The sequence below is a fragment of the Lithobates pipiens genome, unplaced genomic scaffold (assembly GCF_037356315.1).
Source record: "Lithobates pipiens isolate NorthernLeopardFrog02 unplaced genomic scaffold, aLitPip1_a1.2 Scaffold_10, whole genome shotgun sequence".
NCBI lineage: Eukaryota > Metazoa > Chordata > Amphibia > Anura > Ranidae > Lithobates > Lithobates pipiens.
The window spans coordinates 159,761,149-159,775,863 of record NW_027507686.1 but is presented as its reverse complement, the minus strand read 5'-3'; positions in this window follow the sequence as shown (position 1 = coordinate 159,775,863).

The following is a 14,715-nucleotide window of genomic DNA, read 5'->3' as shown; positions in this document are numbered from 1 at the left end:
GGTGGTCTGGTGCCATCTCATCTGAAAGGAGAGGCCCAGCAACTGAAGAACCCCAGGGGAGGACTCTTTCAGGAGAAGACGGTTCGCAAGGCTGGTTTCTCTGAAGGAGCCTGGAGGCTTAGTTGAAGGACACGTCCTGGATCAACACTCATACGTTATCGCCGGATCGGCTGGGAGAACCTGGTACCGTATGTCAGTTTTTTAAATTTGTCCACATCCCTCAGTAACGCTCAAGTATATCTCACAAGTCTGTGGCAGAGACTTTGTCGAGTACCCCACCGGCTGCTAGACCTAGTGAGAGAGGTCTATCCGGGGGTTGTTAAATCCAGTTGTGAAACGGTCTCTATTGTCTGGATTTTCTCTAAAGACTTCCATTTTTGCAATCCAAGTACCTGAACTCACTCCTAACCCTTTACCCTTTATTGAAAGACTCTGTTTCTGTTCTAAATAAGTGTCAGTTTCCACATTTTTTGGGTCATCTACCACAGGAACCCCAAGATGGAGCAGCAAACAAGGAGGTAACGGTAAGCCCAAATAAAACCAGCAGTTCCTTTGGGGGTCAGTGCTACTATTACATTTCTGTTTTTGGGTTAAACACTGCTTTATGTCATTTTTAAAACCACAGTGGACAGGCCCTATTACAGGTAGCCATCACAGACAGTTCCTTTAATCATAAAAAAGATTTTATTTTGTTGAAAATAATAATCATACACACAGACATTTTGGTTACTGGTAGCTCATGTAGAGAATATGCAAGAAGTTTTACCCATTTTAGTACATAACACATGCCTCCAAACCTGTGCATTATACTGTCAAATGTATCTCCAGTAAAAACAGAGGAGAAGCCGAGTAAAAAGAAACAAACAAGAAAAGAAAAAAAAACAGAATAGAACAAAAAGCGATTAACCTAAGTGAGCAACACAGATGGTGCACACTGTCCTCCCGGACAAACAGAACAGATGTTCTAATATAAACCTCTCCCAATGTTTAACACTCTGAGTCACTATTAGCCCCTGCAGGCCTCTAGACAGTACAGTGATATTACCCCTTACTCTCCGCTATGCCACCAATAACCTGTCAAAAACAAGTTGCGGGGTAACAACCCCAGGGGACTCCAGTCAATCTCACCATATTTTAATTTGCTCAGTACTTTCCTGTGCTGATATGTGTACTTTTCCTTAATGAGTATCTTATTAACCTCCTGGATCCATTGGTGGGATGTGGGGGCCTGAGGAGAATTTCAATATATTGCAATCAATTTCCTGGCTAAGTACAACAGCCTCAGTATCGTTATGTATGTAGGAGGGGGGTATAAGTCCTTCTCTAAACCACCAAGTAGGCAAGTGACTGGATCAAGTTGCAGTTGTGTGCGATAAGTATGGTTAACAATTCCCACCACCTCCTGCCAGTAAATTAAGGTGAGTAGAAAATTCTGGACAGCCACACTCCAAATGAAATTTCTCGTGCCTTTAGTAGAACATCATGATCACACTGTACATGTCACAGCAAAGTAATACAGAACCAGAAACACTGACGCGTTTCACACTAAACGTAGTGCTTACTCATAGCTTCTGTCAGTAACATACCAGTTTGGGACATCTTCACAACATATGGATTAGAGTTTCACTGGTGTAGCTGGCATTTTGGGCACAAAGGGGAGTCCCTTCTACCAGAGCCGCTGATAGGCCAGTACAACTGGCCCTGTTGTACCAGGCAAAGCCAGCATGGGGACCTCGGCAATCTGAACAGAGACAGAATTGATGGAGAATAAAAAAAAAATATTCCTCCAGCCAGCACCCCATGACCCATCATCAACCGACCTCACCAACCAATCGACCCCTATATCCCCTAGACAGAACGCCTCTCCCCCCTTTACAACTTTTCCGTTTTTTATTTCTATTTTTGGCACCTCTTTACAGATGTTCTTGTGTGTGGGACAGAGGGACTATTTCTTCTGTTTCAGGTCCACGTCTCTTCAGAGGCCGCTCCTCATGCAGCCTGCATATTGCCTTTCCTGGCGAAGTGATTCCTCTCCCTTTGCTCATGGCGCTCAGTTCCATTCTCCAGTCAGTATAAGACAGAGACAGTAAGACTAGAGAAGAAGAAGCAGTGACGGCGGAGGCAGAAGAAGAAGGAAGCAGCTGAGCTGACATCTGAAAGTGTTTGTGACTGACACACTCTAGGCAGCAGCAGGATCAGAGAGAAAGTGGCTCGTGAGGCCCAGCTAACACAGATGTGTGCTTGCTTGGGGGGTGGGGGGGGGGGGTGGTGATTCAAGATTTTCTATATCACTGTATCTGTCTGCAACATCTATACATTATGGCATTGGCGGCATTATGTGGCACTGTCTCTGCAGGCAGCACATGCATTATGGCCCATAATGCATGTGCTGCCTGCAGACAGTGCCACCCATGCCGCCAATGCCATAATGTGCTGCAGACAGTGCCACCCATGCTACCAATGTCATAATGTGCTGCAGACAGTGCCACCCATGCCACCAATGCCATAATGCGCTGCAGACAGTGCCACCCATGTTGCCAATGCCATAACGCATGTGCTGCCAGCACAGACAGTGCCACCCATGCTGCCAATGGCATTATGGCATTGGCGTCATGGGTGGCACTGTCTTCAGAACATTATGGCATTGGCGGCATGGGAGGCACTGTCTGCAGCACATTATGGCATCGGTGGCACTGTCTGCAGTACATTATGGCATTGGCGGCTGGGTGGCACTGTCTGCAGTACATTATGGCATTGATATGTTCTGCTGTCAAGTCCAGCTTCTATCCACACAACCTGATTGGGACGTTTACTTGGTTTGGGGTAGGATTGATTACTCCAAATGGGAATAGATTACATAAAGCTCTGTATACCCAATCTAATTTTCAATTCTGTCCAGAGTTTCAGAATCAACTTTATTGTGGGGCAACCACACTGGTACCATATCTGGGAGTCCATGTTCTGCCTAAGACATGTCAGAGTAGTCTGCTAGTGAAGAGATCAACCGAGTTCTAGAAGGATCTAACATATTTGGTATATCCCACCCAGTTAAATGTTGCAGTTGGGCAGCTAAAATGTATGTAAAGGCATGTGGTACAGCCCTTTTTCCATAATAATGCTCGGTATAGTGAGTCTACCTGGTGAAACCAGCATTGTCGTATCCACACAGGGACATTATGGAGAACATACAACAGTTGGGGAGCCCAAACTGCAGCTGTTATGTTCTGGCCCACTCCTCAAAGCTCAGCTGTCTGGGCCTTTTTCAGCACATCTGCAGCAGATCGCACAGTTGATATCTGCAAACTGTGTCTCAGGCCCATCAAACGTGGCAAAAACACCAACCATTTGGGTACCACATGCCTAACAAGGTATTTAACGTCCAGCCACTCGTTGGTAAGACTACCTAAAAGCCACACAAAAGGGGCACAAATCTGTCCCTCCTCCTCCTCCTCCTTACCCACTTCAGTCTGCCACTGCTACTACACCGAGTCATTACCTTTCAGCAGCCTCCACTGACAGGGATGATGTTATAGCACAGGGTGTCCCAAATCCTAGCAGCACATCTGCCAGCTGCACACCACCAGCTGTAGACTGTAGCCGGAAAATTTCTCTGCCCCATCTGCTGCAGTGGAAAAAAATATAGTCCCTAACACCCACATGCCCAGTGTCTGAATGCAAACTTGTCAAAGCTGTTGGCTCTCCAACTTCTGCCTATCAGCCTGGTGGATAATGCCCCCTTCCGTGAATTCGCACACTGTGCTGTACCACGATGGCAGGTTCCCAGTCACTACTTTTCATGTAAGGCTGTTCCATCTCCCTACAATCATGTGCAAGGGAATTTTCTGGCATCCTTGGGCAAGGCAGTCAGCCGTAAAATCCGCCTTACTGCTGACATGTGGTCCAGCAAGCATGGGCAGAGACAATATATTTTATTCACAGCACACTGGGTAATGCTGCTTGCAACTCTTAAGGATGCAGAACAGGTCTCGCTGCTACAGCTTATTGTGCCCCCACATCTCCATACAGCTGGTGGTAATGATGCCAGACCTGTAAGCTCTACCCCTCCTCCTCCTCCTCTGCCACCTTCATGCCCTCCTCTGCAGAATTGTCCTATGAACATCAGGTACTCCCTAAGCATTCAAAGGGTTATTCCCAGAGCCAGGCTGAAAGGTGCCATGTAGTGCTTCAGCTGGTGTGTTTAGAGGACAGGAACCACACAGGAGCAGAGATTTTTGCAGCTCTGCATGGACAGGCTCAGAGGTGGTTCACACCACACCAGCTGGATCCAGAAATGGTGGTGTCCAATAATGGCTCAAACCTCCTGTCCACCCTTAGACAGAGGAAGTTGACACATGTGCCATGCCTGGCACATGTCCTCAATTTAGTGGTGCAGCATTTCCTAAGTATGTACACAACATTGCAAGATGTACTAAAGGGGGCCAGAAGAGTCTGTAGCCATTTTAGGCAGTCATACACAGCCATTGCTCAGTTGGCTGAAATTCAGCGGGAATTCCACCTGCCCATAAATCACCTGATTTGTGACATGCCCACCAGGTAGAATTTGGCAATGCTGCAGCAGCTATACATGCAGCAGAGATCCGTCAATGAGTATCTGTGCCAGTACGGCATGACGACAGGCTCAGGCCGCCTCTGTTTTTTTTTCCGCACGCCAATGGCTGATCATTAAGGATGCATGCACTGTATTGTCACCATTTGAGGAGGCCACAAGGATGGTGAGCAGTGGCAGTGCATGCATCAGTGACATAATCCCTGTTGTGTTCCTGCTGGAGCAGACTCTGCATGGCATTATGGACAGGGTACTGGAGGCAGAGCAGAAGGAAGAGAAGGACTTTGTTTACTCTCAAGGCCCACTTTATCCAGACACCATCATTCCTATGTCACAGAACACACAGGAGGAGAGAGGGGAGGAGGATGAGGAGGAGGATTCTAGCACGTTTATAGGCTTTGAAGAAGAGGAAGAAATGCGTTAATCTTTAAGCGATGGCTTTCCAATCCCAGGACCCTTGGGAGTAATACGTGGCTGGGAGGAGGAAGTTCCAGATGCTGTCATCCTGAGTGACCCCGAGGAGTCTGCTTCTCAAGCCTCGACAAATTTGAGGAGCATGGGCAACCTCATGCTTCAAATCCTTCGAAAGGACCCAAGAATATGTGGCATAAAGGAGAAGGATGATTACTGGTTGGCAAACCTCCTTGACCACCGTTATAATGGGAAGGTCTCAGAACTCCCTTCTTCTGTTGGTCAAAAGAGGAACATTGGAGAAGGCTTCCACCTAAGTGAGGCATTTTAGAATTTTTTTAGTCCTCGCCACCCAGGGCTGTCAGCTTCAACATCCCATCGACAGAGTCTGCATCACATGGTGGACGATTACCTCAGGACCAAAGCAGAGATGGAGAGCTTTCCAGTTGATGATCCACTGTCTTACTGGGTCATGAGAATAGACCACTGGCCAGAACTTGCCCAGCATGCTATTGAGTTGTTGGGCTGCCCTGAATCTAACGTTCTTTCCGAATGTGCATTCAGTGCTGCAGGAGGTTTCGTCACTGATCATAGAACGTGTCTGTCCACAGACTCCGTGGACCGTTTGATTTTTATAAAAATGAATTAGTTCTGGATTACCAGCTATGAAGCCCCTGATGCCGATATCACTGATTAAGTCTTTTTGGAATGTGGAATCTCTGCAGGACTTCAAGGCTGCCTAGCTTTGAGGGTGTTCAATCATTTCATATGGAAGAATGTTTTTGGTATAGGTTTCATGTGCGCAATATGGAGGACAGACCAATTTTTCAGCACCTGTTTGACAGGTGCATATCATTCCAATTTTTTACAGCAAGGCCGATCCTTGCTTTCATCAAGAGTACTAGGGTTATGGTGGGAAGGCTCCCCCGACATCCAAAGAGTAAATTTTCTGCACCTGTTTGACAGGTGCATACTGTATCATTGCAATTTTTAACAGCAAGGCCAATTCTTGCTTTCATCAAGAGTATCTCTATAGGGTTATGGTGGGAAGGCACCACCGATACCCAAAGACCAATTTTTCAGCACCTGCTTGACAGGTGCATATCATTGGGATTTTTTGCAGCAAGGCCAATTTAAAATAATTGTTATACTCTTTGCAGTTCTAATCTTCCAAAGCCTTTTGTCCATAGACGTGATTTCTATGAACCAGAGACAAGCAGCAGAGGGTAGTGAACACAGCATTCTAAACTCGATTTTACAATAAAGTACCCTGCAATATTGATATAGAAACAGAGGCATGCTGCTGGTAGAGATAGCAGGATGGTTTGTTTCCAGGCAAAATGGCAACTTTGAAAAGTTATTGGCTTTACATAACTTAGACAGAATACAGTGCCTTGAAAAAATATTCATACCACTTGAATTTTTCCAAATTTTGTCTTGTTACAACCAAAAACATAAATGTATTTCATTGGGATTTTATGTTATAGACCAACACAAAGTGACACATAATTGTGAGGTGGAAGGAAAATGATAAATGGTTTCACCAATTTATTCACAAATAAATATGTGAAAAGTGTGCTGTGCATTTGTATTCAGCCTACCCAAGTCAATACTTTGTAGAACCACCTTTTCGCTGAAATTACAGCTGCCAGTATTTTTGGGGATGTCTCTACCTGCTTTACACATCTAGAGAGTGGCATTTTTACCCATTCTTCTTTGCAAAATAGCTCAAGCTCTGTCAGATTGGAAGGAGAGTGTCTGTGAACAGCAATTTTCAAGTCTTGCCACAGATACTCAATTGGATTTAGGTCTGTGCTTTGACTGGTCCATTCTAACACATGAATATGCTTTGCTCTAAACCATTCCACTGTAGCTCTTTCTGTATATTTGGGATCATTGTCCTGCTGGAAGGTGAACCTCTGCTCCAGTCTAAGGTCTTTTGCAGACTCTAACAGGTTTTCTTCTAAGATTGCCCTGCTTTTGGGGCCATCCATCTTCCCATCAATTCTGATGAGCTTCCCTGTCCTTGCTGGAAAAAACATCCCCACAACATGATGCTGCCACCGTCATGTTTCATGGTGGGGAGGATGTGTTCACCGTGCAGCTTGTGCTCTTCTTGTCTTCCCTTTCTCCTTCCCTGTTTGCCTTTACTGCCTCGTCTCTACACAGTTCTGGGAGTGAGCAGTCCATCTGTCCTGCTATGGGATAGATGCTAGGACCCAATCGGATGAGTGGCGGATATGACGGAGTTTGCGCATGTGCAATGCGATCATTTCGTTCACATCCGGCCTGATGGGCCGGATAGGGGGTATTTAAGGCTGCTTGTTCCAGTCATTCGATGCTGCTGGAACCACAGGGACATGCATGCCATTGCAGGATACCAGGTATTTGTAACATGTTATAGAGCTCATTTGCATATCTTGCGTTCAATGGAACATTTTGATGCTGCTTTATGTTGCTTGGAAGTGTTTTGAAGCATTCAATTGAACGCTTCATGTCAGTGACTTTGTTTTTCTTTCACTACGTTCATCTGAAGCCTTCCTGTTTTCGATTGTTCTTTTAAGTTCTAGATACAGGTATCTTGCCTTGGAAAGTTTCTGTCCCTGTTTGTTGAGCTTTACGCAACTTTACTAAACTATGTTTTGTAAGTTGATTTTTCTTCTCTTTTTTTGCTGTTGGAGATTCATTCCCATTTTTTGATATATAATCTGATTATATTACCCTCTATGTTATTTGTAGCTGGTCCTTGAATACCCTCTATGCTCACCTGTAGTTCTTGACTTCCGTGATGGTTGTAGATCCCCTGAACTATTTTTTGATTGTAGCATACACCATTTTAAGAGACCAGGGTGAGTAAGGATGTTGTCAAGCTGAATGTGCACATGTATGTTAATACTCATATCTTTTGGAAAATTGACTTTCAATGTTTAAATAAATGTATAATTTTTTCTTATATAATTATAAGGTTTGATATGACTGTTTTATATATATATATATATATATATATATATATATATATATATATATATATATATATTATTCTTTTTTATCAGAATGCTTGTACCCCAAATAAACAGCATCCCCTGAGGAAGCCCGGCATGTGGGCGAAACTTGTTGGGAACTCCATCTAAAGTGCTGTATCCATAAAAACTGTGTTCTATGTACTTGCCACAATTGTTTTTAGCCAATTTTAGTCTGTGTTTAAATAAAATAATTGTTATGATATTCTTTGAGATCACTGTACCTTACTTGCACCTTAAAAATCCCACAAATTTTCTGTACCTATTTAATCAAGGAATGTGTTGCTAATAATAGGGGTTGGTCCATGGTTAAAAAATCCATTCCATTTATGGATATATCTTTTTCGATACCTCCAGACTAAACATCTATTAGAAGTCATTGTTAGTATACTCCTCTTGTGTGTCTGCTGGACTTCTCATATTGAGGAACCTATCCTCGGACCGCTAGACATACATACTTACCCATGTTAAGTTTTGTTATTTTATACATTGAAGATACTGGGTGTGGTGATGGTATTTGCCCTTTTCCATTTTACTCTACATATACACTACTCCTATTGAGGCATCAGATCTCTTGCGCATGCGCGGGCGAGTCACATAGCTATAGGCCTACAGTCCCCACAATGCAGAGCGCGCCCGCGGCACATGACCACAGCCATGGTACCCGAACCAGCCCCACAGTGCGGCGTCCAATAGGCCTATAGCTATGTGACTCTCCGGCGCATGCATCATGGGGACTGTAGACGCGCCGCTGCAATACTGTTGGTGCAATGCAGGAGCCTTGTTTGTCCGCTCACTGATTGGCCCAATGCCGATCAGTTAGCAGCTTGTTCGCCTCACTTTTTGGTGGACTCAGGGGCACTGGTACATGTCGCTATTGGAGGCTAGGTATGTTTCTTTCCTTTGTTGGCTTTCCATGTCACAGCAGTGAGTTTTTTTGAATTTTTTTTATAATTTCATATTTTTTTTCCAGCTAATTGACAGCACAATTGTTTCTGCGGTACATGTAGATCTCATATCTGGTCCCTGACAGGGCATTTACCGTATATACTCGAGTATAGGCCGACCCGAATATAAGCCGAGGCCCCCAATTTACCCCCAAAAAAACTGGCAAACTTATTGACTCGTGTATAAGCCGAGGGTGAGACATGCCTGTCCATCCCTGTGTGTGTGTCCGTCCATCCCTGTGTGTCCGTCCATCCCTGTGTGTCCGTCCATCCCTGTGTGTCCGTCCATCCATCCCTGTGTGTGTGTGTGTCCATCCATCCATCCATCCCTGTGTGTGTGTGTCTCCATCCATCCATCCATCCATCCCTGTGTGTGTGTGTCTCCATCCATCCATCCATCCCTGTGTGTGTGTGTATCCATCCATCCGTGTGTGTGTGTGTGTGTGTGTGTGTGTGTGTGTGTGTGTGTGTGTGTGTGTGTGTGTGTGTGTGTGTGTGTGTCCAGCCTACCTGTGTCCCGAGCCTTTGTCCCGAGCCTCCGTCCCGTGCCTTGCCTCCTTGCCTCCGTGCCTTGCCGCCGTGCCTTGCCTCCGTCCCGTCCCGTCCCGTGCCGTGCCTTGCCTTGCCTCCGTCCCGTGCCCTCTTCGTCGGCGCCTCGGCGGCCATTGTAAAATTCAAAAGCTGCGCCGCCGCCTTCGCCTGTGATAGGCGGAACACTGAATTTCCCAGCAGCCTGTGTTCCGCCTATCACGTACATCGTATCATCCTCGTCCGTAGTACGAGGATGATACGATGTCCGTGATAGGCGGAACACAGGCTGCTGGGAAATTCAGTGTTCCGCCTATCACAGGCGAAGGCGGAGCCGGAGGCGCGGCTTTTGAATTATAGAATGGCCGCTGTCTGTCTGCTCGACACGCTGATCGAGCGGGCAGACAGCGATGACTCGAGTATAAGCCGAGGGGGGCACTTTCAGCCTCAAAAAAGAGGCTGAAAATCTCGGCTTATACTCGAGTATATACGGTATGTTTGGAAATTTGCTTTTTTGTAAAACTAGGTAAGTTTTCGGTGAATTGCCCTTTGTTTAATTTTTTTTATTTATTTCTTTTTTAACTATGGTGTATATTGTGTTGTCGCAATTTGGTGATCCATTAGCCTTTGCTCTGTCTCTTTTTTCTTTAGTTATCCAGTTATTGTCAAACTGTGATAATTTCTGCCTTCGCTGAACCTCTGTCCATCAAATTTGCTTCTCAGTGCCTGGGATTTTTTAAATGTTAAAGATCCAAAACTTCCCACATTTTATGCACTTCCAAAAGTGCACAACTCTTTGGTTGAACCTCTAGGACAACCGATTATCTCAAGTTGTCTAAGTCTTACAATCCCACATCAGAAGGGGGTTCAGGTTATACGAACATATTTGAATGAAAGGGGTCCAGCATTTTCTAAATACAGTGAGTTCTAGATTATGTTCTCAGACACAACATTTTTCAATTTAATCAAACCCACTACCTCCAGGTGCAGGGGTTTGCGATGGGGACCAAATGTGCCCCATCGTATGCCAACCTGTACCTGGGGGGGTGGGAGAAGGATGTTTTCTCACGGGAGGATCTGACCCCCTTTCTGGATAAGATTTTGGCATGGTACATGTATATTGATGATGTCCTGATCTTCTGGTCAGGAACTGAATCAGAGCTCAAACAATTCTTCAATTCAATCTCAAAATAAGAATTATGTTGCAGGGTTTTTTTTCTTCTTCTTTATTCTAATTTGATTATGTCATTTGGATATTGTCTTAAATAAAAAAACACATATACTTTATTAATATATACACTATCACTAATTATACATCATTCAATTGATGAGCAAGCTTTTTTCTGTATGTGAGCTTTCCATGTTGAGCTTCAGGGCACACTTCGGGCAGTTGGCATCATGGGGTCCTTGCTGTCACCCCCGTGTGTTGCCCTTATGAAGCGCTCCTCTCTTCTTCTGATCCCTCGGAGGTCCAGGCTCATTTCTGTATTCCCCTTCATACACTCCCACTTTGGTATGCTTTACTTTTACAGTAGGTCATACGGACACCCAGGGTGTTTCCTGGTGGCATCATTTCACCAGGACACCCGTTTTTAGGCAGCTCCAGTGGCATATTTATCTCGGTATTGTGTACACACTGCGGTTAGGAAATCGCCCTGCACATCCCCTTTCCCTGTATTTGACGCTCCGAGCATCAGCGATAGGCAATCGCTGCCTAGCTCGAGGTCTGTATCTAGGACTCTGGCTTTATGGGTAATATAGTCCCTTTCCTTCTTTCGCCCCTTCCGAGCATGCGCTTTGCTGTCTAGTACGTCCGCATCGAGCCGGTGACGTCAGACGCCGTCTCGATGGACGGAGGAAATATAAGCTAGGCACTATTCAGCAGAACAAGTGCACGGAGGATCTTTGTGTCCACATTTGGTAATCAAACGTATATCGGTAAGCTATATCTTTACTGGGCACTCTCTTTCTCTATTAAGCCCTCTCAGATTTCCTTGAGATCATAACTATATTACTTACACCGTGATATTTTTTACATCCACTTCAGGTGAATGGTGAATGTGTCTCCTAGTGTGACACTGGTCCCCTGAGTTGCATATTGAGAGATCTAGCTGAGATTAGCCTATTAGCTACACACAATTCTTAGCATCAACTGTTCACAGTTTGCTTTGATACAACAGATCTTTTGGCAGTAAGTACTGTTGGACTGCTGATTAATTAATGCCTTTATTTACTACTTACACTCATCCTTTACTGCCTTTAGTGTTGCACTGGCTTTATTGCTTTATTAATTGTATTAGTCTGTTCATTTGTATAATCCCTTTTCCATACTCATGGAGGCCATATGCCCTTTCCTCAAGGATTGAGGATACTATATATTACTATTTATGCTATCGTACATGGCTACTGCCATAATCAATAGTTTTTCAATTTTACTCCCTATTATATTTTGTTTTATTTTTCTTACAGCCTTGACTTACCTCCGTCTATGCCCCCTTTGTTGAGCGGCCATCTGTGGGCGTAGGGTCATACATATTTTTCCACACTTATTGGCTGGTTTTTCTTGCTTCTGGGGGCTCAGTCAGCAGAGGGTAAGCGCTCCTTTTAAAATCTTTACATGGAAAGCATAACATAATGACATTCAACTTTATATACTGTATAATCCATTGTATATATTTATCTAGACTTCATATTGTATGTTATTAATTTCCCTTTTCTCTTAATAGTATTTGTTATCAGCTTGCACACCCCCTGAAGAAGCTATTGCGAAACATGTTGGGATAAAGTGTTAAAAGTACTTAATTTTTTGCCTTCAGGACCCTCCTCATGTATAACTTGTTTATGTATATTGTTGGACATTGTACTATGTGCGATATTTTAATTGTATCTTAATAAACGTATTTTTTTATTATATCTTATGTATCTAATCTGTATCAATACAAGCACCGTCAAAACCCCCCTTGTTTTCTCTCCATATTTATAAATTATAATCTATTGCTAGGTCTCTATTCGCCCCCTGCAGCAATAGATGCAGTACAGGGCCAGAGGTGTGTGTTTTGGGGTTCCCTCCTCTCCATTCTGGTGCTCCTTGTTGCCTGCGGGTATGTACTATTGGCGTACTTTCGGATTTATCTGTTATGGGTGGGCGTATGATCGTGCCATGCATTCTGAATTGATATTAAAATTAAATTAACATTATTTTGTTCATTGTTCAAATTGCATTATGCACTCTAATCCTATGCTGTTTCTCTGTTGCTCATTTCTAGTACAAGCAGATATCATTTCCCTGAGGAAGCCAATGGTTTGGTGAAACATGTAGGAGTTGATATCTCAAATCACAGGCGTATATATGATCTCTCCCTATATTTCTCTATTTTTTAATATATTGGTGCCTATAAAATCCATGATTTCTCTAAATGTATCCAATCTCGGCTAATAGGTTATGGCACCTTTTACCACTGTCTATACACCCACAGTACCATCCTGTGGTGGTGTATTATTGTTAGTTTATCTGTCACCATAGTTCCTGCCAGTGAAAAGTTCTGTTCCAGGCTAGTTGGACAACAGTTGATGGATCCCCGTGACCACTGAACATGTCTTCCAACACAAAGACAGATGCCGCATCATCCTCGAGGGCTCTGCAACTGGACTGCTGCAACATTCATCTGGAGGTATCTTTAGCAATAACTAGATAGACCCGTGTATACGTGCACAATTCCAGCAGGACTTCTATCAGGCCCTTTGCTGATAATACCTGTTTGTACATTGGATGTGTGTACTGTTAATAATCTCATATTTATATAAAGCTTCTATTATTTCTATACTGGTGTGCATCTATATAATTATGGTTAATGTTATATGCTGGTTGCAGTAGTTCTTCTGTTTAGATTATTGATTAATTTCTCAGTAAGGGAATTACCTCTGCTCAGAGGCCCTGTCCTAGGTGGAGGCTATTAAACTCACTCTTTCACCTAGCAAAAATTCTGGTTCTCTTATTTACCTACAGGTGTAGCATACTATCCTGTTTAGGGAAGGCCATTTCTTATAACCCCAAAAGAGGGCTTCAATTTTTATTATTAATAGTAATACAATATAAACAGCTCTCATATACGTATTTTATCTGTGTGTATTTATGTTTGCCTGGAGTTCAGCTTTAACTTTAGGACTTATCGTAATTAGATCACAAGAAGCAGAATGTAGACCACTGCTCACACTTTGCGAGTGCTGATATACAGCTATAGTGTTTCCCCAGCACAGTGTGCCTATTGCATTTTGTTTGTTCTCCTATGAAACAGTAAGACATGCCTGATCATAGGAGATCAGTGATTTTTTTCTCTGATGTGCACCTGCCTATGTCACTTGTAGCTCAACAACTTGATATATTCAGATGTTAGCATGCTCATTTAAGGGTTCTTTAGAGCTTGCTAGCACTGCTACTACAAAAGGACTCCTGGCTGAGGGTCTGACACCTTTCAAGCACCCCAATACTGTCTGTAAATGTTTGCACCTAGTAGCTACTTTCAAACACATGTGATCAGTAGGCAAGGTGTTTGGAATTCTGTAATATCTTGGCATTTTAAAACTTTGCAATGTTTTTCTGAATTCAGCTGATCTGTCTGAGTTTTCTAACAGTGAGCTTTATTTTGTATGTGTTGCTAGCCTTGCATATAGCCTTCAATAAAACAGTTAACGTCAAACAGCACTTTGATGTGTCTCCTTTTGTCTTGGCCAGGCAGAATACTCCTATTCTAAGTCTGTAGGGAGATGCTACCGGCAATCTTTAGAAAGGACAAAAACAAGGTTTTAAAGCAAAAATGCCTGCTAAACAAGATGGAATCTGCTTTGCCTGTGAAAGAACAAGCTGTGTATTGCTGTGCATGTCTGATAGGAGAGGATACGTGAGGGGAGAGGTTGTGCAATGTTCTGCAGGAGCGATATGAAAGGATACGTAATGCTCTGCATGGTTAAGAGATGATGTTTTGAAAATGAGATGGAGGGGGCTCTGTATTAGGTCTACAAAGTCAGAGCTTCCTTTTCCTGCTCCTGTTAACACCTCAACAATTAACAGTCTCGAAGGACTCACCATGAATCAGCATTAGGTACAGGGGGTCAAAAGTCTTAATCTGCCTTGCCTGGATCTTACTTTCTTCCACACTTAACTTTTTTGGCACTTCAAGTAACAGGTTAATGGTAGGTCAAAAGGCCTTTATACATTCAATCATTTTTTAAGTCACATTGTAAA